Raw genomic sequence first — 23,511 nt, forward strand, 5'->3', positions numbered from 1 at the left:
TGTGGATGCCATGGTGCTGCCATGGGTTCTGTCAGTGCTGAGCAGAGGAGACAAATAAGATTTGGAAAGAGCCAAGGCTGTTTGTGGGTGGTAGGGGATGGACACCATTCTCACAGAACCCCAGAAGGGCTTGGGTTGGAAGGGATCTTAAAGATCACCTTGTTCCACCCCCACCATGGGCAGGGACACCTCCCACTGCCCCAGGGTGCCCCCAGCCCTGCCCAGCCTGGCCTTGGGCACTGCCAGGGATCCAGGGGCAGCCACGGCTGCTCTGGGCCCCTGTGCCAGGGCCTGCCCACCCTCACACTAAATAATTTTTTCCTGATATCTAATCTAAACCTACCCTCTGTCAGTGAAGCCATTCCCCTTGTCCTGTCCCTCCAGGCCCTTGTAGAGTCTCTCTCCATCTTTCCTGTGGGTTCCCTTCAGGTATTGGAAGGTTGCAGATTTGGTCACACAAAGCTTTCTCTTCTCCAGGCTGCACAACCCCAGCTGTGCCATCCTTTCCTCCCAGCAGAGCTGCTCCATCCCTCTGCTCACCCTGGGCTCTCTGCAGCAGCTCCAGCTCCTGCCCAGGGCGGGGCAGCTCTGCAGGTGGGGTCTGACCTGAGCAGGGCACAGGGGCAGAATTCACCCTGCCCTTAGACTGAAACTTGTCCTCTGAGTTGCTTGAGGGGATATCCTGGCAGAAGCTCTGGTTTTGCCCTGGCAGGTCCTTCTGAGCTCTGTCTTGTTTCACTCCCCCCCCTACACCTGCACATAGTGGCTGCTCACAGCTTTTGCTTCCTGATATTCTCATCAGGCAGTGCCACCCCTTCCCTCTGCCATGCCTGGTGGCTCTGGTGGTGGCACATATGCCATGGCCATTGTGCCAGTGCACGAATGTGGTTGGGAAAGGCTTCACTGAGGTGACGAATGTCAGAATGAGAGGACACAGCCTCGAGCTGCACCAAGGGAAATACAGGTTGGATATTAGGAAGAAGTTTTTCACAGAAAGAGTGGTAAAATATTGGAATGGCTGCCCGGGGAGGTGGTGCAGTCCCCATCCCTGGGTGTGTTTAACAAAGCCTGGATGTGGCACTGGGTGCCAGGGTTTAGTTGGGGGGTTGGGGCTGGGTTGGACTCGTTGGTCTTTGAGGTCTTTTCCAACCCAGTGATTCTGTGACCTTTGTCAAAAGCAGTGCTGGGGATGTGTAGGGGGACACAGGATGGGTAAATGAAGTTAATGTAGAATGTAATCTTATCCCCCAACGAGTTGCAGCTGGACCCTATTACTAACGATTAGGAGCAGGCTGGATGGTAACAGGCAACACCTGTAGCCAATGAGAACAGTGTTATAAAAGAGTGGATTGGTGGGAATAGGAGGCAGAGCAGTCAGAGGAGATGATGGTTGTAGCAAGGACCAAGAACAGTCAGTGCTTAGAGGAGCTGCCTACAGAGAACATTGAGGAGCTATGAAACTCTGGTGCTATGGAATCCTTGCACTACAATGATTAAAGGACTCACGGTATATAAGACAACATATAATGTTGATAGAACTGTTGCAACATATAAGACAACAGGGATGGCTGCTGCTGTCTCCAGCACAGGAACATCTCTAAGCCTGGCAGCCATTCCCTTGGCCAGCTGGGATGGTGTTTCACTGGAGGGACTGGCCAGGGGAGAATTGGTGCAGGAGGAGGGTTGGGAAAAGCGCCTCACTTTCACACTTCCCTGAGGCTCAAGGTGTAACATCCATATTGCCCTTGGCTGTTAACTTCAGTGAAAAATAAACCTGAGCTGCTGAGGTTGCGTAAAGATGACTTTAAAGCTGACTGGCTGCTGAAAGTGCTTTTGGGGGGAGTTGTCTGAGCATGTGAAAGGAGCTGGTGTGTGCATGAATAATGAGCTCTGCTCCTGGGACTGGTAAAATTCACACGTTGCCAAGGGCTGTGCCAGGAGAGCTCCCCAAAAGCAGCCCTTGCACTGCTGCTGCACTCCCAGAGCACTGTGATGGTGGGCAGTGCTGCTCAGGAGCTTGGAAAAATGGCTTTGGGCTTGGCCAAGAGCTGTGACGTGCCTTGGAGAAAGGAGGGGAAGGATAGACCCCAAAGGATGGGATTCTATGACCACACAACTTCCTCTGACCTCTGCCTGCTCATCAGCAGGCCGGGATGGTTTGAGCCAGTGGAAACCTCTCCAGTGCTGCACTGGAGTGATGTTACTGACCCCTCCAGGGACCCAGCACCACTCAACACCATTTTAATCTCCTGCCTTCAGTACAGGAACAGAAAAGCTTGAGGAAAGGTTGTAAATTATCACATTGTGGAGCAGCTCCTCAAAAGCTGAGGTCCTAAAACCAGCTAAGCCTGCCCAGGCTGCTCCAAAGGAGACATTTTCAAGCCTCAGGTGAGCTAAAGGGTCAGCAATGGTGAGGTGTCCCTCAGTGAACCTGTGGTGTCCTGATGCTGCTCTTGTTTCAGAGGTCCCCCCATCCTCACCAGTCATGCCAAGCTTAGCCTGACAGAGAAGTGCTGGTAACAGAGAAGGAGATGGCAGCTCTTAGCTGATGTGGATTCCCTTATTTTAGGCTGAATTCAAACCCCATGACAGAACTCCATGAAGTGTTTTGAGAACAAACCAGTTCAAGAGTAGAGGCTGAAACAATCTCCGGGCAATGCAGGTGCTGTTTGCAGATCTGATCCCTGGAAGAACTAAATTTTCTTTATAAAGCCTGGATTTGTGCAGCACACAAATGCATTGTCCTGTGGATTCTGCAGCCCTCCGGGCAGGACCTGGGGCCACATTCTCCATTCTTGTCTCCGTGCAGAGTTCCACCTCAGCAGCAAGGAGAGATCCTGCATGTAGGGACATGAGCTGCTGCATGAGATCACTCCCAAACAAGGCCAATTACAGAACTGACTGGGGTTGCTCTTTTCATCAATCTCCAAGGGAATGGACAAGCGTTGGAGATGGAAGAGGGACTCTTGCACCTGGAGAACCAAGAAGGGAATGAATTCCCATTGTGTGGAAAAACCCCTTGGCAGAGAATCCCTTTGTCTCGTGACATCTCAACCACCAGCTGACATCTCAGATTTCCTTGCTCATAGTTTGTTGTCTTTGTGCAGTTACTCAGCAGATTTTACTTCTTCAAACTCCCCTGAGCAGCTTTCTACATGTTCAAGCACCTTTTTAATGTAGGGGAGCTGATCACAGCCTCAAGCATGGGATTTACCCTACCTTGGTACCTTCCCACGCTCGAGCTCTTGAAGAGGCTTTAGTGGAAAACTGTTCCTCTTCATGCTTGACTTTTTGTGCTCTTATTCTCTTCTTGTGTTAGTGTCTGCTTGCTGCTCTGCTGAAGTGTCTGACAAAGGAAATGACACTGATGATGCTCATGTTAACTCTCTGAGGGTGTAAAAATAGATGGGTTGAAATTATGCCCCCGAGAGCAGCTCCTGGCCCACTTTAGTGCACCCTCATTCTGGGGAGAAAAAACCAGGTAATAATTACAAAGAGCAAGCAAATGCTGTTTTCCTGGATGTTGGAAGCCTTTGACCTTTGCTAAGAATGCTCTATTTATAACTGCAGGACTGTGTATTTTTAAAAGCCTTGAGACACACGTGTGCTAAGGAGTCAGAGATGTTCTTTGGCTCCAAATCGTTTTTTGACCTCTGCTAGATTAGTGAAGATATAATTTGCAACATGACCCCAAGAATCAGAAGTCCCTTTTTATTAAAAACTTCAGAAATAACCTCACCAGGGAGTTAGAACTGATGAATGCATTGATAAGAAATTCTCTACTGCAGCTCCTTTTGAGAATTAATACAGAGAACAGAGGAGGATGTGGATGGGACAAACTCATTCATTAGGCTGTACAGCTAGAGAACTAAAAATAAATGAGTTATAACTCGCTTCTAAAAGTTGTTTAAATAGTTAGCCCTGTACCTGAGTTAGAGCTATTGAGCAAAGCATTTCAGTAAATGTTTAAGTGAAAATTGGAGCATTTTCATAGTTTTCGTGCAATTTAGTGCCTATTCCAGTCACCTAATTATATTTGTTCCCAACATTGGCCAAAGAAATTTGCCTCCTGGTTTTGGCATCTCCTACTGAAGCTTCAGCACATTTATTGGGGACACCCAGCCTCCCTCCCTGCTGGAGATGGGGGTGCTCATCACTCTCCTGGTTTGGGCAGTTGGGGTCCTACCACCTAAAAAAAATAATTACTAAAAATAATTGTTTGGGTTTTTTTATTTTTTTTTTTTTTTTTACCTCTTGGCTCCCACACTCGTTGCTCTGTGCTGGGAAATGGTTTGGTGGCAAAGGGGAGTTGCTGATTCATTGCTTTTACTCCTGCAGCTGTACCTGACTTAATTAAGGTTCTAGCGCACACGACCAAGTGCACAAACCTCAGGGTGGAGGAGGGACAATATTTTGCTTTCTCCCACTGTTACCACAGGTCTGCTACCACTGAGGGGCTCAGCTGGTCCCTCCTGAGCACGTGGGGCTGTGCTTTGCTGCAAGAAACCTTCAGAAGTGCCAAAGCAAAAGGGCAGAGTGATGCTTGCAGGAATGCAGAGAGCATCTGCAAACCCTGACAGGTTTGTGACCATTTACTGGAATGATGAGAATAGTGAGTCACTGTGGTAAGCCAGCAAAGGCTTATTTTAGAGTCAAGTACTGTTCCTTTGGAGCCTCTGAAGTTTTGTATGAGCCAGGACTGAGACTTGCTGTACAAAGAGCTGTGCAATGCTGTGGAAGTGCTCCAGCCACAGGAGCACTGCTTGGAGCAGCCCAGTCCAGTGGAAGGTATCCCTGCCCATGGCTGGGGATGGAACTGAATGATCTCCCATCTCAAACCCTGCTGTGGAAGAAATGAAATGCAATGTTTGGAGCTCACCTGAGTAATTTATGAAGCTTTGGCCACCTTGTCTTCATGGGAACAGGGAAATGTAAAAAAAAAATTGAATGGGTCATACTTTTACTTTTCTATTAAGCAATGCCGTCAAAATAAGAATTTCTTAGTGCCAGCCACTTTGAACTGGAAACAATCTTCACTGGACTTCCAGGCCCTTTTAACAAAGGTGTGGGGTGGCCAAGACCCTGTCCTAAATGAATATTTTGCACTGTTAGAGGCAGCACAGCTACCTGGTGGTGATGGCTCCTGCTGAGCCCTTTTGCATGTCTGCCATGCAGCTGTTTGAGAAAAATGCTGGTGCTGGGATGACGCTGTTCACGATGAGAACTTGGCAGCTGGGGCTGCCACCCACTTGGAGAGCTGGAAGTTGTGAAGTGTTTGAGTGGTGCTGATGCTCTCCTGAAGGGCAGAGTTTCACCGAAACTGAGAGGGGAGAGGGAGCAGAGGAGCCTTGGCCACAGCAGCTTTTCCTGGCTGGATTGCTTTTAGACTAAACGACCAGAGGCAGCACAGAGCTGTAATCTGGCAGGGGAACCTGAGCTCTACAAAGGAGGGCACAGCACAGAGCTGCTGCCAGCCCTGTAATCTCCCCTTATTATCTCCCTAATATGCATCATCTGATTCACTGCCAGCTCTGACTTCCTCCCCTGTGTCTCTCTGTGCCCCCCTTTCCTGCCTGTGCAGAGATAAAATGTGTTGTTATAACTGTGAACTCACCCCTGGGACTGCTCCCGAAACCTTGGCACTAAATCACCCTTCATCTCTGCAGATTGCCTTGGATATCCTTGGAGTTTAAAATGCAAAATAAATAAATTATATTTATCTTATATGTACATATACATGCACATAAAATGTATAAAAATAATATAAATGTCACATTGCAAATCCAAACAAAAGTATTGAATGTTTTATGTTGACCATATGGCTTAGTGACACCACGTCAGGGTTTCCTGTGTGTGCTTTTTACTATTTCCTCTGCACACTTCCTGTAATCTCTCCAAGACCTCTGGAAGCTCCCATAAATAGAGATTTATCTCCTGGGACAATGGAAGTTGGTCCCTATTTTTGTTTTAGGTTGTAGTGGCAGAAATACCGAGTGGGTTTTTTGGGTGGTTTTTTTTTTTTAATTTATCTATTTTTCTGCAGACGGGTCTACAAGGGTGGGGCTGTGTGCACAGCCCTTCCCTACTTCTGTAGTGCTTGAAGTTGTGAGTTTTGGATGCAGGGGGGAGGTACCCAAAAGCAGCAGAGCTCGTGAAAGGCTGCAGGAATCCTGCCTGGTCCCTGGGCATTGGGGCGTCCTGGGTGGAACTGGAAATGAGCTGATGTAAAACTGCTGCCACCCTTGTGAACCAGAGAGGAGAAAGCCCTGCTGTGGTTGTGGACAAAGCTGAAATGTTCTGACCAGAGGAGAAATTCTGTAACTGGTGAGAGGAGCAGCTTCACCTCCCTGCAGCATTCAGCACCGCCACAGAAAGAGGCCAAACCGCAGGAGAACCCAAAGACAAAGGTGTCCCTACCCCATCCTTCACCCCACAGAGCCTGCTGTGAGCCCCTAGAAAACCACAGAAAGCTGCAGAAACAGCAAACACACAAGTACTGCTAAAAGCTACACCCCTGCTCCTGCTAGGTGGTGGCTGCTCTGCATTTATAGCGGGGCAGAGCAGCTCCAAGTGGTCCCTTTTGGCTTTGGTTTGCAGCTCTGGGAATGCCTCACAGCATGCACTGCAGGGCCTGTCTCCACTTGATAACAGGGCCCTGTGAAAGAGTCATAAATCAAACCTGAAATCTGGCAGGTTTAATAATAAATCCCAAACTTGTGCCAGGGCTGTGAACTTTTCAGTCTAATTGAGGTGCTCGGAGAGTGAACCTGAGAAGTCTGGTGGTTGCAAGAGGAAAACAGGCAGAACTTGTCAGTTTTGACCCCAAATCAAGGAAAATGTTGTGGTTTTGGCTAAGTGGGGCTTTGTGGTTTTTGTTAACCTGAGGCTCAAAGCAAATGTGTGTTTGGGAGAGGGAGAGGGGGGAAAAAAAGAACATGAATTGAAATGGGAACGCTCTTTTGTCATGTTTCTCACTGCTCTCTCTTGGAAGAGGCTAATGCAAGGAAGTGGTGGTTTATCTCTGCATCAGGAGCGTAAATAATGCCATGGAAAGCCTATTTTGTTGCTGTGAGGTTCATTTACAGATCCCAAACCCCACACAGCCCGACAGCTGATCCTTTCTGATCGCTCCGCTCCCCTGCCCCAGAGTCCCTTGGCACCACAGCAGCATCTGATTCCACGGTGTGGGTTCACAGAGGGGCCAGTGAGGAGCAGGAGGCCCCTTGGTGGTTCTGGGCTGATTCTGGGAGAAAAGCCACGTTCCCTGCTTGGACAACACGAGTGCTTTTGGGTGCAGAGCTCCCAAATGCTGCCACCCTGCTTTTTCCTGCCTCTGACAGCACTGCTGAACCAGCAGACCCCACTGACACCCCCAGACTCATCCCAGCAGAAGCCCCGCAGGTTTAAAGCTGAGGAAAAAATTGTTCCTGTGCTGATTTTTGATCTCTCAAAGCACAGCACCTGAGCCATGAAGTGGGGTGTGGATTTTGCTGTCATGTCCATGGCAAGAAAGGCCTTTAAGATAAAAAGCTTCTCCTTTGGAGACCCCAGTGTTAACTATTGATTTTTAGCAAAGAACTAGAGTCGTTGTTATCACTTTTAGCTGTTCTGACCCTGAGTTTCCCATTTCTTACCCACAGTTCCAGCTGGGAAATCACATGGACAGTGTGTCTGGCTGGTGTCCTGCTCCAATGCTGCCTTAGAGAGAGATTCAGTGTCTGGTACTCCATAAATCTTACTAGGAGTCAATATTTATTTGAAGATGTGGGTTCCTGAGTGGTATTTCCATTCAGGCAGGTGCTTAGTGGTAGTTTCAAAATGCCAAATCCTTTTTTCAACACTCTTCTTGGAGGAAACCTCAGCAAGTTCTAAGTTGCTTCTAATGAAAATCACACCAGGTTTTTCCAGCAGGGAAATCACATGGACAGTGTGACTGACTGGTGTCTTTGCTCCAAAGCTGCCTTAGAGACAGATTCCGTGTCTGATACTGCATCAGTCTTACTGGGAGTCAGCTTTATTTTGAAGATGTGCGTTCCTGAGTGAGATTTCCATTCAGGCAGGTGCTTAGTGGTAGCTTCAAAATGCCAAAATCCTTTTTTCCACACTCTTCTTGGAAGAAACCTCAGCAAGTTCTAAGTTGCTTCTAATGAAAATCCCACCAGGCATCTCTGTCTGTACCTATTAGATCTTGCATGACTTTAAGAGTTACCAACTTTATTGTTTTTTTTTTTTTTTTTTATTGCTCTTGCTCACGGGACATGACTGCTTGTGTAGGTAAATGCAAAATACAGACTGAGCAAGAAGTCCTTGGAATATGGGTCAGGGCAGAGGTGGCTGAAGGCTGAGGAGGAAACTTCCTGCTCCGGGGACAATGGTGTGATTGATGCACCCAAAGAGCTGATTTAATCCAGTTGAATTATTTCATCATGAGGCATAGAGCTGTGATAAGGAGGCTTCCTCCTCTCTGGATTGATGCAGGGAGGCAGCAGATAACAGGATTAATGATCTGAGCCCACGGGTCAGGTTTCATTCCCAGTCTCAGTATGAATCAGATGTGACCCTGCTGCCTTGGTTGCAGCTATTCCAGAAGGGCAGGGGTTTAATGAAATGTGGAATTGAGCCTCCTGAGCTCAAGGAGAGTGGCTTTCTGGGCATGATTAATTTTTCCAAGTCAAACAGATCTTGTGGGCCAGTGAACAAGGCTTTGTTCCACACTGGCAGGGATGTGTTAGGAGGAGGAGATTCCCTGTTCCCAGCTCGACCCCTTGGGGCCTGCTGCTCCCAAATTAGGATGCTGCAGGTGATGAGAGGTCCATTTTGCCTCTGAGTTATATCCAATCTGCTGATGTTGGGCTGGCAGTGTATATTAGGGTCGGAGCTGCACAACCGGGGCTGCACCCTTCATTTTTGGGGGTTTGCTTTTTGCTCTGCTCAGGTTTTTTTCCAACCTATGAAGCAGAGGCGAGGAAAAGGGGGAAAAATCTATTTCAGCCTAATTAGTTTTCTGACCCAGTGGGCTGTAGGGCTGCATGAAGAGAGATGTGGAGCAGGGACATGGGGTGATGCGGGAACTGCTCCTTTTTGGCACTGGATGTGTCAGTGCAGAGCTGCAGTGTCTCCATATCATCCAGTGGAGTCCTGCTGCACAGGGACGCTCCAGAAGGCTCCTGCAAACACACCTGGGGTCCCTTTGCCCTCCTCTCCCGGAAGTTTCTCCATCAGGAAGGACCCAAGGGGTGCAGAGGAGCTGCTCCAGAGCCTGGGCTGGCAGGCTGGAGCCCTGAGGTATTTCTGTGGATGTAAGCACTGAACACCTCTGACATGCTGGGCTGTTTGCATCCATGGCCTTGGCCTCCCTTCACGAGCACCAGAAAGTGGTGGAAAATATTTATACTAACAGATTGTGAGCAGCTGTTTCAATGAAGCATTTGTGTACTAGGCAAACTTTAAATTGCCCCAAAATGGGACACGTGTTCTATAAATACACTGTCATGAAGAAGTGGGGAGTAAGAGATTCTGGATCCAGAAGGCTAATCCTCCTACACTTATTTATTTTGATAAAGAGTTTATATGCTGGAAAGAAATGGTGTAGAAAGTAAGAGTGGGGCTTTCCAGAATTCAACCAGAGCAGAGTTAACCTCTCCAGATCCAGCACATTGCCTCTGGATTTCGCACATCAGCCTATTTAAAAGGGATTCCACCCCACCTTAGCAAGAAAACACCAGTTTGGTTTGGAAGATGTAATTTAGAAGATGGATTTGGTTTTGCTTTGGATCCAAACCCAAGTTTTCAAACATTCTGTTCTCTGCTTTCCTAGCAGATGATTAAAGATGAGGAGCCTGACCCTGAAGTCCTGTCATGTATCCAATCCCAAAGTGCGTTTCTTAGGAAAAATGGTTGATTGTTTGATGCTGGTGAAAGTCTGCTAGAAAATAAACTGAAAACTGTTTTGGGGCTAATATCCTCTTTATTTGCACGTCATCTCTGTAGCAGGTAGGAATACAAAATGCCACTTTGCAAAGATTTCCACTATCTTCTCCACACCTCAGGAGTTCATAAAAATGCTGGGGGGAGCACACATGTGTGCAAAAGTAACATGTGCCCACAGATGATTAAAGATAGCAAATGATTAAAAATGAGGAGTCTGATCCCTGAAGTCCTGTCATGTATCCAATCCCAAAGAGCATTTCTTAGGAAAAATGGTGGATTGTTTGATGCTGATGCAAGTCTGCTTGAAAACAAACAGAAAAACTGTTTTGGGCCTAATATGCTCTTTATTTGCACATTAGGCAGGTAGGAATACAAAATGCCACTTTGGAAAGATTTCCACTATCTTCTCCACACCTCAGGAGTCTTTAGTTCATAAAAATGCTGGGGGGAGCACACGTGTGTGCAAAAGTGCCATGTGCTCACCCTGCCAATTAAAACTGCCTAGAAAGTGGTTGAGAGTGAAACTTTCTTATTCAAATGGCATGTGGCCCTGCTGGTCTGGGGAGGTTGTCATGGTTATCCCACATCAGCTGATGTCATCTCCTTTTTCTGTAGAAATAAGCGCTTTTCAGCTGACCAGTTCAGGGTAAAGCTGTTTAAAATGCTAAGGCAGCCAGAGGAGCTCACTGGGGTCTCTGCTATCAGGGGGAACATAAAAAATAAAAGCTGTGAATCAGATGGAACTGCTAAATTGTGGGGGAACTGATGGGGAAACTGGCGTGGACATGCTTGGATGGGGCAGCCCCGAAGGTATTGTGGGTGCACAATGGTGGTGCTGAGGTTGGGATGGATGGGGGGGCTCATTGAGGCTGCTGAATAGGGAGGGGAAAAGCAGTCAGAGATGTACAAAAGCACGGAAAAATGTTGTTTGCCTTGTGACTTGGGGATTGGGAGCCGGGATGCTGAGGGATAAACGGCCTTGGGATGTTGAATGTCAGCCCTGAGGGGCTGGCACGTGCAGGGTTTGAGCCTTGCATGGGTGACACTGTTGTGCTGGGGAGGAAGAGCCCTCTGCAGTGCCCAAACCTGACACACACCTTCTGTCCAGCAGCTCCCAGGGCACCAAGTGGTTCTCACTCAGGTGGAGCCCAAAGTTCGTGGCAAAATTCAGGAAAAGACACAAGCAGGGAGTTTAAATAGCTTGCCTTTGAGGAGAGGGTGAAAGTGGCAAGCAGGGGCTGCTAAAGGGGTGCTTTGGTGTAAGTTCACGTGTTTTCCCAGCCCTAGATGTGGTTCTCCATGGGTTGAGAGCTCATCTTCCACCTGGGAAGGGCAGACCTGTTCTTCATGGAAGGAGAAAGTCTCATTGTTTCAGATTTAAGGTTGGACTTGGTGCTTTAAGGATCTTTTCCAACCAATGTCTCTATTAATTAGTTGAAGGTGCTACACCAGAAAAGCATTTGTATTTCTGTGCACCTGCTTCAGAGGCAGGAGAAGCATTTGTGTGAACAAACCATGGCAGAAAGCAGAGCTGATGGTTTCTAGGTTTTCTCTGGTTCTCATATGTAGGTATGGAAATGTGCTCAGAGCTGGAGCAGTGCAGCTGGAAGATGCAGGGAGGGTTGAGGAGACTTAAATTCTATTTGGCATGCCTGGAAACTGCAGAGCTGCTGGAGTCTGAATATCCTCCTGATGCCTATTCCTTTATCAAACATGATGTCTATTCCTTTATCAGAAGTGCTGTGAGCTTCAAGAGTTCCAGGGTAGGAGTAATGAGAGGAAGGGACAAAGGAACAGGCCGTGCTGCTGCAGATTACTAATTTTCTTTGGAATCTTGGCTGTAGAAATAACAACCCTACTCATCGTTTTACAAATGCTTTTACAAACACTTAAACATGGGATGTTGCTGCTAAGTGTTGACCAAAATGCTCTGAGCATGAAAGCTTCATTAATCTGCATGAAAACATGTAAAATGATAAGATAATCTGTGCTTCCAGTCACAGCACTGTAAACCAATCTCTTGGTTTCACACCAGTGGAAATGGGAGAAGAATATGCTTTTATCTTTTATATTTTCTTTTCCTTTTTATTTTTTTTCTTCCTTTTTATTTTATTTTTTTAAAATTCTGTTATGGCTGAAGATCTATGTCCAAACTCACTCTTCAGGGCTGGAAGATATTTTCTCTGTAAAGTTAAAAAAAATGGAGATGCAGTCCCTGGAGGAAACCTGATCAGAGACATGCTGGCTTCCACACACACTCCAGGCCCATTGATCTCCCCTGTCCCCTCTGCCCTCTCTGTCTGTGGGTTATGGAAACAATGTCTGTCAGCAGCAGCTCTGCTCTCTGTGCTGCTTATTAACTTTTGGCAGAAGGGAGTCTGCTCTCCCTTTATGGGGTCCCAAGACCCACAACCAACTGTACAACCCAGAGGGAATATCTCCAGGAGCTGCCCCTTTTACACAAACCCCAGTGTTTTCTTAAAAAAGAATAAAGTCTCAGGGCCCTTTAGGTGTGCAAGGGTTGAACAAATGCAATGAGAGATGCACAAAATGTCTATTTAAACCTCATATTTGGGCAGATATCTAATGTATTTTCATGCTCAGAGTGCAAGCTGTTGTCACCCTTTCCTTTCACGACTTTGCACAAGAGAAAAGAATCATAATTTCATCTGCTGGCCAGGCAAGTATTGAGAAAACTTTAGGCTGCTGGAACAAATTCTGTGAGAAACAAACTTTGAGAAACAAATTCTGATGACTTTCTTTGCCCCCAAAGTTAAAGTTTGCTCCAGTGCCACTTCAAGGCACTTTCACCAAAATCTGAATCCTGTGCCAAGGGAGTGAGTAGGAAATCACAGCACCTCTTCAAATTTCTCTAGGGGAGATGGGGACATTGTCTGGGAGATTTTAGACCAAACTTTCAACCTCTGTGCCCCAAATAGAAGCTATTCGTTGTCTTTGCTCTGACTTTTGGTTGTGTCCAAAGCTCTGCCAGGGCCCCTCCAGCACTTGTGCCTGACAATAGAACATTATGGTTTTGTTTATTTGTGGGCAGCTCATCCTGCCCCTTCATTTCACACCCTTCTGTATTAATAACTTGCTCTTGATCTTAGAATAGTCACAGTGCTGGTGCATCTTCAGAGATCTTATTTTGGGAAGGCACTTGTGAGGCCTAAAAAGCAATATATCATAAAACTGAGCTGCTTCCAGGGCAGCCCCTGGAGATATTCAGCAGAACTTTAAAGCAGTGTAACACACTCTCCAATTCCACTCTCTGCATCACCAGGATGTTTCAGAAAAATGCTCACTCATTGTTTCCAGATCCTTTGCTTCATTTGTCCTGGGGACACAGCACGTTTGCAGGGCTGGTGTCCCAGGCATTTGTTGGCCCTGTGGGTCCAGCAGCCAGGGCAGGAGTTGCTGGGGTTGAGCTGTCCCTGCTGCCATCCTGGCTCTGGAGTTCCTTCCACACTTGCTTCCACCTAAGGCATGCCAGGAGAAACCCCAAGGTGCTCAAAGGGAGTTTATGAAAGGGAGAGGCACTTATTGCATGGACAGGGGTTGGGCTGTGCTCAGCCCTTGGGAGCTCCCTGGGCTTGCAAAGCCTCTCCTGCTCCATCCAGCATCTGCCCTTCTCTAGGGGCTCTTGTGGATGTTCCCTGACTTGCTGCTGCTTTAGCTGAGGGCTCCTTAGCCTGTAGTCAATGGTTTTGGTGTCTCTTGCTCCTCCTTGGTTTTTGTACCTGCTGAAGAAATTACCTGCTCTATCTGTTAATCTGTCCCATCCCTCCTGATACTGAAGGTAGTTCTGCCCTTTGTTGTGTCCTTGAACTCTTTTCTTTTGCTGAGTTTCATTTTGGGATTTTTTTTTTTTTTTAATTTCCTATTTACACTCTTTGCTAGACCTATACAGCAAATGATTTACTCACAGCGAAACTTTGTTGTAATTTTTTTCTTGGTAATGGATGTGAGCCAAGATCCCATGCATGGTTTAGCTGGCTAATTTCACTGATTCCACCCCAATGACAGGGCCATTCATGCCTCTGCAGTGGAGTCAGAAAGGGGGTGCTGGTCACACCCCTTGCAGAGGGGTTCTGTCCCTGCCCTGCCACTGTGACCCTGGAAAAGTCACAGGGCTGGATGGGGAATACTGGAAGTCATTCTTTTCCTCCAGAAAACGTTGCCCACAAAGTTTCAGACAACAAAGATGAGGCCTTGAGGCACGACTGTAATCTCAGTAAATAAACAACCACAAATAATTGGTTGAAATAATTTGGGTGCAGTGTGCTGTTGTGGAGCAGTTGCAGTGTGTTTATGCTGTCAGTGAAGGCAAAAATAAATGAACTTGGGTTATTTTTTCTCTGTTTTTTTTCCCCTTTCTGTTTTGTTGTTATTTAAATTGTTGGCTCCCCCAAGGCTCAGAGCAAGGCAGTGCACAGTCCCACAGCCTCCCTGCCCCTACAGTGGCTGGTGAGGAAGAGAAAAGGAATATTTGTCAGCAAGTGAAGAGTAACCTATACGCAGGGGAAACTTTCTGCTTAATCCCTGAAATATTGGTTTATGGCTTGAAGGCTGCAGGTTTGAACCCTGACCAACCTCAGCCTGCCTGGCGCAGCATTAGGTGTTGTCATCTTGACATATATAAAAAAAAAACCAACAGTTTGATTTCTGCCAAGCAGAGAAACTTGAGCAAACCATGTGCCAGTGAGTAACCCAGAGGGCCTGGCTGTTGTGCAAGGAGGAGCTGCTGTGGCTGTGGGGATGCTCAGTGGGTTCAGGGCTGCTTTGCTGACAGAAGAGAAGATCTGATGAGATAGGCAGGGATTGCAACAGCCAGTGGCATAAGAGCTGTTGGTCCACACAAACAACACTCCTGCAATGGGTGTTTTGGGGAGATGTGGGGATTTTCAGAGCTGCTGCAAGGATTTTGTGGAAATGGCTTTAGAGAAGCAGGGTTGTTTTCCTCCTGGAGGCTGAATGTGTTTGCAGAGCATCCAGGGCAGGCTGGGCAAGGAAAGCAGCAATTGAATCCTGATGGAGCTGGGGCAGAGGTTGGTGCTGCAAGCTGAGCATGATTCATCAGCACAAAGCACACTGGAGATCACACAAACCTCCCAGATAGGTGCTCTGTAATTAATATTTCCCCAAGTCTGTGCTGTAATCAAGGCAGATAGAAGTGTCTTTATCAGAATGCCACCTCAGCAGCTGCTCTGCCCTGCGCCAGCCCTGCTGAGCATCCCTGGCACTGATTCTTGGGCAGTGTTGGGCCCTTGGTGCCTGGCACCTGCAGCTGCCCTGCTCCTTGCTCAAGGGACAGCCAGGGACTGCTCCCTCCCTTCTGAACCAAGCCCAGCACCATTTCTGCCACCACCTTCCCAGTGAGCTGGGGCCAGCCCTGTCCCACAGCCTTCAGGGCGTGTGGGCACAAAGGAGCTCCTTGGAGGAGCAAATGCAGTGGTGAGCAGGGGGTGTTTGCTTGACAGCACCCTACATAAAACCCAGACAAGAATTCTGCCCTTGTCTTCTGCTGTGGGGATATATCAGCTGCTTTTTCAGTCTCAAATATTTAAGGGAGAATCCTTGCTGTCCTCCCCTGTTTTGCCCAAAACTGAGCTCAACTGCAAGTAGAAAAAAGCCCATTAAACAAAAAAGGCTGAATCTGGAGTTTGACATATATACTTGACACATTCATACTTTTATCATATTTATATATAATATATTTATATTTATATTTATATTTATATTTATATATTATATAGATTATACATTTACATAATATATATTATATATTTATATCTGTATATTTATATCTATATTTATACATCTATATTTCTAATATTATTTATATTTATATTATTACATTTATACTATTATTTAAATTATTATATTGAGTATTTATTTATATTTATTTATCCTTTTCTATATTTTAGTTATATTTATTTATTATGTGCACCCTTTGAGCAGCAGGAGAATGGAACAGGATCACTGGAGGTGTGAGGCTCCAGTGCAGAGGAAGAAGATAATTTTGGCTTGGAGGAGTTGGTTGCATGGCTGGTTTAACAGCCTCTCTGTAACCTGCAGAGCAAATGTATTTGCTTTGGCTCCTGAACAACCTAAACACTTGGAGAGCTTCGGCTGTGCTGCTCACAGTGGGTTTTTATCTGCATTTGTGTCAGAGCTGTGTCAGACTCGCAGCCAGTGGCTCCTCCAGCATCACCTCATCCCCATGTGGATGGAGGGGATCAGGGGACCATGCTGGAGCAGGGAGGCAAATCCCCCTGGGAGCAGAGAGCCCTGAGGATGCTGCAGAGCCCCCATCAGCCTGACCTGCACACCCCTCACCCTCTCTCTGCTGAAATTGCTCTTGGATACACCTCAAGGGGATTGTAGCACTGGGGTGCTCTGGTCCAAACCTCCTAAAGGCCCTGGACACTGCTGGTGTGTTGGTGCTCATCCAGCAGCTCTGCAGCCCCCCTGAAGCTGAGGTCTGGCAGCTCCTGCTCCGGGCACAGCTGAGCTGGGTTGGGCTGGAAGAGCCTAAATCAGGGATGCAGAACTCCAGGCTGCTCTCCAAAATGCAGTTTATTGTATCCAGGATGTCACAGCAGTCCAGGGTTGTGGGTGACAGAGCTGTGCCTACAGCTGTCAGCTCCAGCTGCAGGCAGGCCTGGAGACCCTTTGGTTTTGGTTACAATGCATTATAGACTTTTCTTTTAGTTACAATGCATTATATTCTTTTCTTTGCTGAGCATCTTAATACAGTAGAACCAATCTATCCCTTAACTTTTATCTATAGCCTATCATAACTGCTATAATTACCATGTTCATGTTACTGTTCTCCAGTCACTAAAAGTTTGTACATTACAGTTTAAGCCAGAAGTTGTTTTTCAGTTTTCTTGCAGTGGAAAATTCTGAGATCTTTTTTCTACTTGCAATGTTTACTGACATCCCTGGATGGGGGAGAGAATGAAAAAAAGAAAAGGCAAAACTTGTGGGTTCAGATAAACACAGTTAAATAGGATAGAAAAGAAAAGGAAAATTACAATAACCATAAAGGAATATCCAGACCAAGTGATGCACAGGGTGCTTGCTCACCACCCTCTGAGCCATGCCCAGCCAGCCCTGAGCAGAGGCAGGAGGTTTTGGAGCAGCATCAGCACCCTGGGCTCACTGCCTGCAGCCAGGGATGAAAGCAGAATGAGGAGTGGAGTGTGCTGAGTGATGCTGCACGTTGGGTTTGTGTGCAGCTTTCCAAGACAAACAGCAGCCTGCCTCCAGATTCCCAGAGCATGACTTGCAGAGGGGCACTGGATACCAAAGCAAAGTGCCAAAATTCATTATTTCACTTTGTCAGCTCGGTAAAATGTCTGATGTTGGGAGGAGGTTCTGTTTTCATAGAGAAAGCCTTGAAGAGAATAAAACAAAACCAACTCCCCCTCCCATGCTGGGGCCTCCTGTCCCGGGTTTCAGGTTGGAGCCAGGGCTGCTGACTCATGGAATGTGCAGGTGCTGGGGCCTTCCCTGGGGAGCACCACCTCAGCACCTGCCCTCTGGGACAGCTCTTCAGCTTTTTAAAAAGCTTTTGCCCTGATTTTCACAGCAGACCAGATCCTGGATCACCTCATCCTTCTGGGTGCAGGTCCACCAGTTTGCTCTGCATCAGCCCTGTGCGTCTGCTCCAGCACATAATTTGGCCCCATGCCTCCCTCCTTTCCTTTTTCTGTACCACAGGAAGCAGCATTTATAAAATCCCTAATGATCCTGTCAGCTTTTATACATTTCCTGTCTTGCTTTATAAATGAAAGAGGAAAACACAGCACTTTTGACCTGAATTACAATTACAATTGCAATTTGGATTGTGTTTGCTGCATGTGGTGTTAGTCACTAGTCTGCTTTGCCTCTGTCATCTGTGATGCCAGGGTGGCTGTGTCTGCTTCCATGTCCTTATCAAAATCCTGGCAACTTCAGCATTTCCATAACAGCCCTTCTTCCCCCTTCTCATTCAGGGGGAATCTGAGGGAGGAAATTGCTTCACCTTTTGGAATCATAGAGAAAACCTGGAAAACGTGCATCTGTTTCACTCTACAGACCAAGTGCCAGCAGGAAAATAAATAGAATTTATATTCTGTTAGTACAGATGAAAGACTCTTCATTTTCAAGCAAAGCTAGGTTGAGGTTTTTGTAAATGTCTTATTTGAGACCACAGGGGTGACCTACCCAACACACACACCCTGAATTATCTCTTTGCAAGAGACTGTCTGGTTTGACACATGCATTCTTGAGGTCATAAATGGATTTATTGGGGGATGCAAGAAGTCCTGAGAGCAGTAACCACACACCTGACAGCAGTTTTGAACCCTACATCAGTGCTGTCTCTGTTTTCTGTGCTGCACTTTACAAAGAGCAACCCTACCTCAGTTTTCCTCTGGATTTCAGGGGTTTTCACAGGTTCATGGAGCTGTGGCTGTGCAAAACTCCTCAAAGCCAGGGCCTGTAGAGGTTTGCCATTCCTGATTTCAGGGATTTTCACAGGTTCATGGAGCTGTGACTGTGCAAAACTCCTCAAAGCCAGGGCTTGTAGAGGTTTGCCATTCCTGATGTGCTCAGCAATCCATGTCCCATGTCCAGTGCTCATGAGGGTGATTCCTGCAGCATCTTGCAGGGCATGGGGCAGGACAGGGGTTTTCTCTTTTCTGTGTATAAGAACAGCAAATTTTGGACCATTTTATGGCTAAAGATGGGGAAGGTTGGCTCTTGTATCCTCATTACCTTGAACCTTCCTGATGTTATTTCCTGAACTGGTGGAAAACTTAAAACCCCAGACCAGACATTAACTGCTGAGTTGAAAGATATTTTATTCCATTGCCTCTCTTTGCTACCTTTTTTTTTTTTTCCTTCAGAAGCTCTCTTGGAATACCATTCCTAGCCATAACTTTGTGAAACACAGGGGCCAAGTGCCTGGAAACTGAATCAGGCCAGCTTCTAAGCTGACTTGCATGCAGCCCTGGAAATAAAAATAATTTCTGTAGTCATTGGAGCTTAACCAGACTGAAAACTGGACTAAGTGAGCAGAAAAATCCTGACTGCTATAAAGAGAATCCACTCTACAGCAGCTATGAAATGGCAATTCCATAACCAGGTGTCAATGTCAATGCCATAACCAGGTGTCTCCAGCAAGGAATAAAGTGGTTCAAGTGATACATAAAAAATTTCGAGTTTGCTTTCTTCATCTAAAATAGGGAGCAGACAGCCAAGGCCATCAGCAGTTAAACAGGCTGTTAAAGCAGCTTTGGGGAGAGCTGGATGCACTTTTGCAAGGGGAAGAAGCCAGGAGGAGCAGCTGAGAGCTGGGCAGTTTGCAGCTGAGATGAGGTAATATGGTCAAATATGTGCCTCTGTGAGTGAGGTTAGATATTTATTCCCTTCAAAGACTTCCCTGTGTCTGCGCAGCCTGAAAATGATTTTTACAGTTAATATCAGCCTGGCTCAGCCCAGCCTTGTGCTGCTGCTGGTCAGGTCTGCAGCCCAGCTCAGGGAGCTTTGATGGGGCTCCGTGGGCTCCCCAGGGACCCAGAGGGAGCCCTGAGTGCAGATAATCCTTATCAGGAATCATGAAGTCACTCAGGAAGCGGCTGAAGGGACCCTGCTGGGTTGGGCTCCAGGGATGGGAGGATCTGGGGAGCTGAGCTGAGGTTTCCAGGGAAGGGGATCCCCAATCTGCCCTGGGGTGTGTGGGTACCCCACAGCTTGGAATCATGCCAGGTATGCACAGGCTCCTCTCTCTGGTGCAGAATTTTGTCCTCAGGACCAAATGGAAATGATGCCTTAAGTTTTAGCTTTTGTATTTTTCAGATCAGTCCTGCTTTAGTGTGTAACTCCAAAACTCCACAGGCTGTCAGCTGCTGCTCTCCCATTTTATTCAGAATAAAGAGATTCTCTCTGGACCTGAAACTCAAGGAAACATTATTGTCTCAGGCCCTGAAAAATGTCAACAACAGTGAATTTGGGGGGCAAGCTTGGAGTAAATGACTTCATTACCTGAAGCTATAATTGGAAAATTAACCCCTGATATGCAAATAGACCAAACTTATATTTGTATAAAAACTCATGACCATTGTCCATCCTGGCTGTAGCCTCTGGGAGGGTCTTGCACTGCCCAAGGTGTAACTATTGAAAACAATAATAAATAAATACCCACTTTATTCTTTTAACTCTGTCTGGCCTCTGTTCTAGGAAGCCTCTCAGGCATCAGAAGAACACCCTGATGCTGGCCTGGCTCTTGTGTGCCTGGAACCTCCCCAGTGCCCAGCACAGGGAGCTGAAGAGCTCCAGGGGCTCTGGGCTGTGAGTTGGAACAGGGGATGGCCCTGTCCCATAGAGAGAAGTGACACCTGACTCATTTAAAACCAGTCTGTGGCACAGAGCCCTGGGACCCCAAACCCTGCTTGGTGACTATTATATTATATTAATTATATTATATTAATTATATTATATTATATTATATTATATTATATTATATTATATTATATTATATTATATTATATTATATTATATTATATTATATTATATTATATTATATTATATTATATTATATTATATTACATTATATTATATTACATTACATTATATTATATTGAAATTATATACTATATTATATTGAAATTATATACTAAAACTAAAGAAAGAGAAAAGAGACATCAGAAAGCTAGCAAAGAAAAGAATGATAAAATCTTGTGACTGGGAGCATCTAAGACAGCTAGCTGTCATTAGCTGTTAATTAAAAACTATTCACATGCAACCAATCAAAGATGCACCTGTTAGTAAACTATCTCCAGAGCACATTCTACAACCATAGTTATTGTTTACATTTCATTTCTGAAGCTTCTCAAGAGAAAAACATTTCATTTCTCAGCTTCTCAAGAGAAGAATCTTAGCAAAAAGATTTTTCAAAAAATGTGTCTGTGACACAAGTTCCTCCTCTGCACCCAGTGGGGATCAGCTGATCTGAGTCTAAGCTTGGGTTTACACTGTGGGAAGTGAAAGATGGAAAAGATTGTTCTCCTGCTGCTGTGTGTGCTCTCTGGTGTTGGGAAATGTGCTCAGTACCCTGTAAGGAGCCTTTCAGCAAATTTCAGACTTGGGTGAGATAAAAGGAGACTTCCGAGAAGCCTGGCCAAAAAAGGGGAGGAGAAGAAAAAAAAAAAGACAAAAAGAAATATTTACTTTGAGGTTCTGCTTTGAGAGATTTGGGGTTATCTGGGTTTGCAACATTTAAATTAAGGGAGGAGTCAAAGAAATGAAAGGCATCACCAGGAAATGAAAGACATCACCAGGAAATATTGATGCAAGGCGATTTCTTAACACACACAGATCACTGCTGACTTTGGGAAGTTTGCCCACACTGAGCTTAGAGGCTGGAATTGGAAAAAAACCCTGAGTGCTTAGGTTTTCTTACCAGTGGGTTGGGTTTGCAACCCCACTCTTACACAACCCAATCTCTCCAGTGCCTCTGCTGAGCTTTCCATCACATGCCCCCCTCCTCCTGCTGTGACTGATGCTTGTGTTTCTCAATTTTGAGAGCCCAAGGATCTATAATTCAATCCCATTTCCAGTTCTTACTGGGTTCTTCAGGACCTTTTCCTTGCAGGGCTCCTTGCAAGGGAGTCTGAGGCAGGTTGCTGCCTGTTCCTGGCCCTGCTGTGTCCCCTGCCAGCCCCGCCCTTGTCACCAGCATGCTGCCACTCAGTTTTGGGCTGCCTGGAACAACACATCAATGCCCTGGAAAGCAGTGGGAAAACAGTAAAGAACACGTTGGAGCTTTATTTTTCTTTCTTGTTTTGACAACCTCTGGCAAGAATCTAGATGAAAACAGAGGGGCTGCAGGAATGATTGAGGAGGGATTTTTCTGGGTGGTGTTTTTTCTAAGCTAGGATTTGCCAGGAAAGCCACCCACCTGTTCAGACAAGGCCTCAATTGTGGTAGATGGTGGTGAACAACTGAGTGCCTGTGTTCTCCTCCAAGAGCCACAATTCCTGGGTTATTTTTAGCAGATTTGCACACCTCTGTTTATTTGCTCTCCCTGGTGCACATTCCTCAGTCCCTGGGACTTCCTCCATAATGTGGCCAAAGCAGGAGGCAGAGGAGCTTTCTGTGAGCAAATGCTGCTCTGATGGGAAAGGATGGGTACTGAGCTTTATCCCAGCACTCATTCCATAGAAATTGAGTTGTGGCTTTACCTCTGGGGGTCCCTGAGAGCTGTCCTTTCATTGAGCAGTTCCCTGCCACTTTTCCTGTGCCTCTTGGGATGTTTTTGGAGCTTACAGAAACTGGATCTTCATCTGCTTTTCATTTCCTTGGATGCTGCTGGGCTATCAGCCTGTTTTGTCCTCAATGGCAAGCTGCTGCTCCACAAAATCTTACAGGACAAGGGAGGTGTTTAGTCTGCTGTGGTTTTTTTTCCTGTGCTCATAAAATAAGGGAGACAGTAACTGATGTCTTGGGAGTGGAGGGAAGGGATTTATCAGTGCAGAAAATTGGGCTGACCTGGAGGAATGTCATTAGATGTGGAAGAGTCCTTAAGTGGTAAAAACAATCAGTCAAACAAAGAGCTCGTGGCCTTGAGCAGAGCACTCGGTGTGGTCTCCTCACCACAGCCCCCCAGAGCCTCCTCTCAGTGTGCCATGAAACTGGAAAGGAATGTCTTGTCCTTGTCACTGGCAGGAGCTGAGCAGGGAGGGAACGCTGTCCGTCTGTCTGTCTGTCTGTCCTGTGGGACACTAGAGGCTGCCAGGGCCACCCTGATCCAGCAGTTCTGGCCTGGCCTCTGTGAGCTGCCCAAGGTCATGCAGGAAAGTCCATCTCAAAGGGCAGGAATATTAAATTCCTTCTGTTTCCTTCCCTTTGCTGCTGTTATTGTTCCCTTGCTCTTTGGTTGGGTTCCTATTTTTTTTTCTTGGTGCTTGGCACATCATTACTCATTTGCACAGGTAGGAAGACTGTTGGACAACTCCATTTCATTTCATTTCATTTCATTTCATTTCATTTCATTTCATTTCATTTCATTTCATTTCATTCTGTATTTTCTCTCAGGGTTTGTGTTAACCCTTGATCTGATACACTTTCAGTGTGAGCCTGAGCTCATTACATCGAGATCTTTGGCTGCTGCAGTGTGGTCACTTGGGAAGGTTTAGCAGATTGAGGATCAGGTTTGAAATGTTTGAAATATTCAGAATCATGAAGGACAGAAGTGGTTCAGCTCTTCCCTGCTTGCACCAGAGCCAGCTCCACTTGGTTACAGGGACACAGGACCTGGGCTGGGTCAGGTATGACCAAACCCAATGTGAATTTTGGTAGGAATTTCCTTGGGAGACCTGCAACAGCCCTGCTGGTACCAGAGCCACCCCTCAGGACGTGTCCATGGGCCTCCCTGCAAAGGAGGATCTTGGAAACCAATGGTCTGGGCACTTCTATGAAATATTCACCTCTGCCACTTTATATATTTCTGCCTCAACAGCCTGAGCTGAAATTTCCCATCTCATTTGCTCCACACCTGGCAGCTGGGTTAGAGTTGTGTATAAAGGGAAT

Source organism: Melospiza melodia, chromosome 24 (assembly GCF_035770615.1).
Source record: "Melospiza melodia melodia isolate bMelMel2 chromosome 24, bMelMel2.pri, whole genome shotgun sequence".
In the NCBI taxonomy this organism is placed as follows: Eukaryota; Metazoa; Chordata; class Aves; order Passeriformes; family Passerellidae; genus Melospiza; species Melospiza melodia.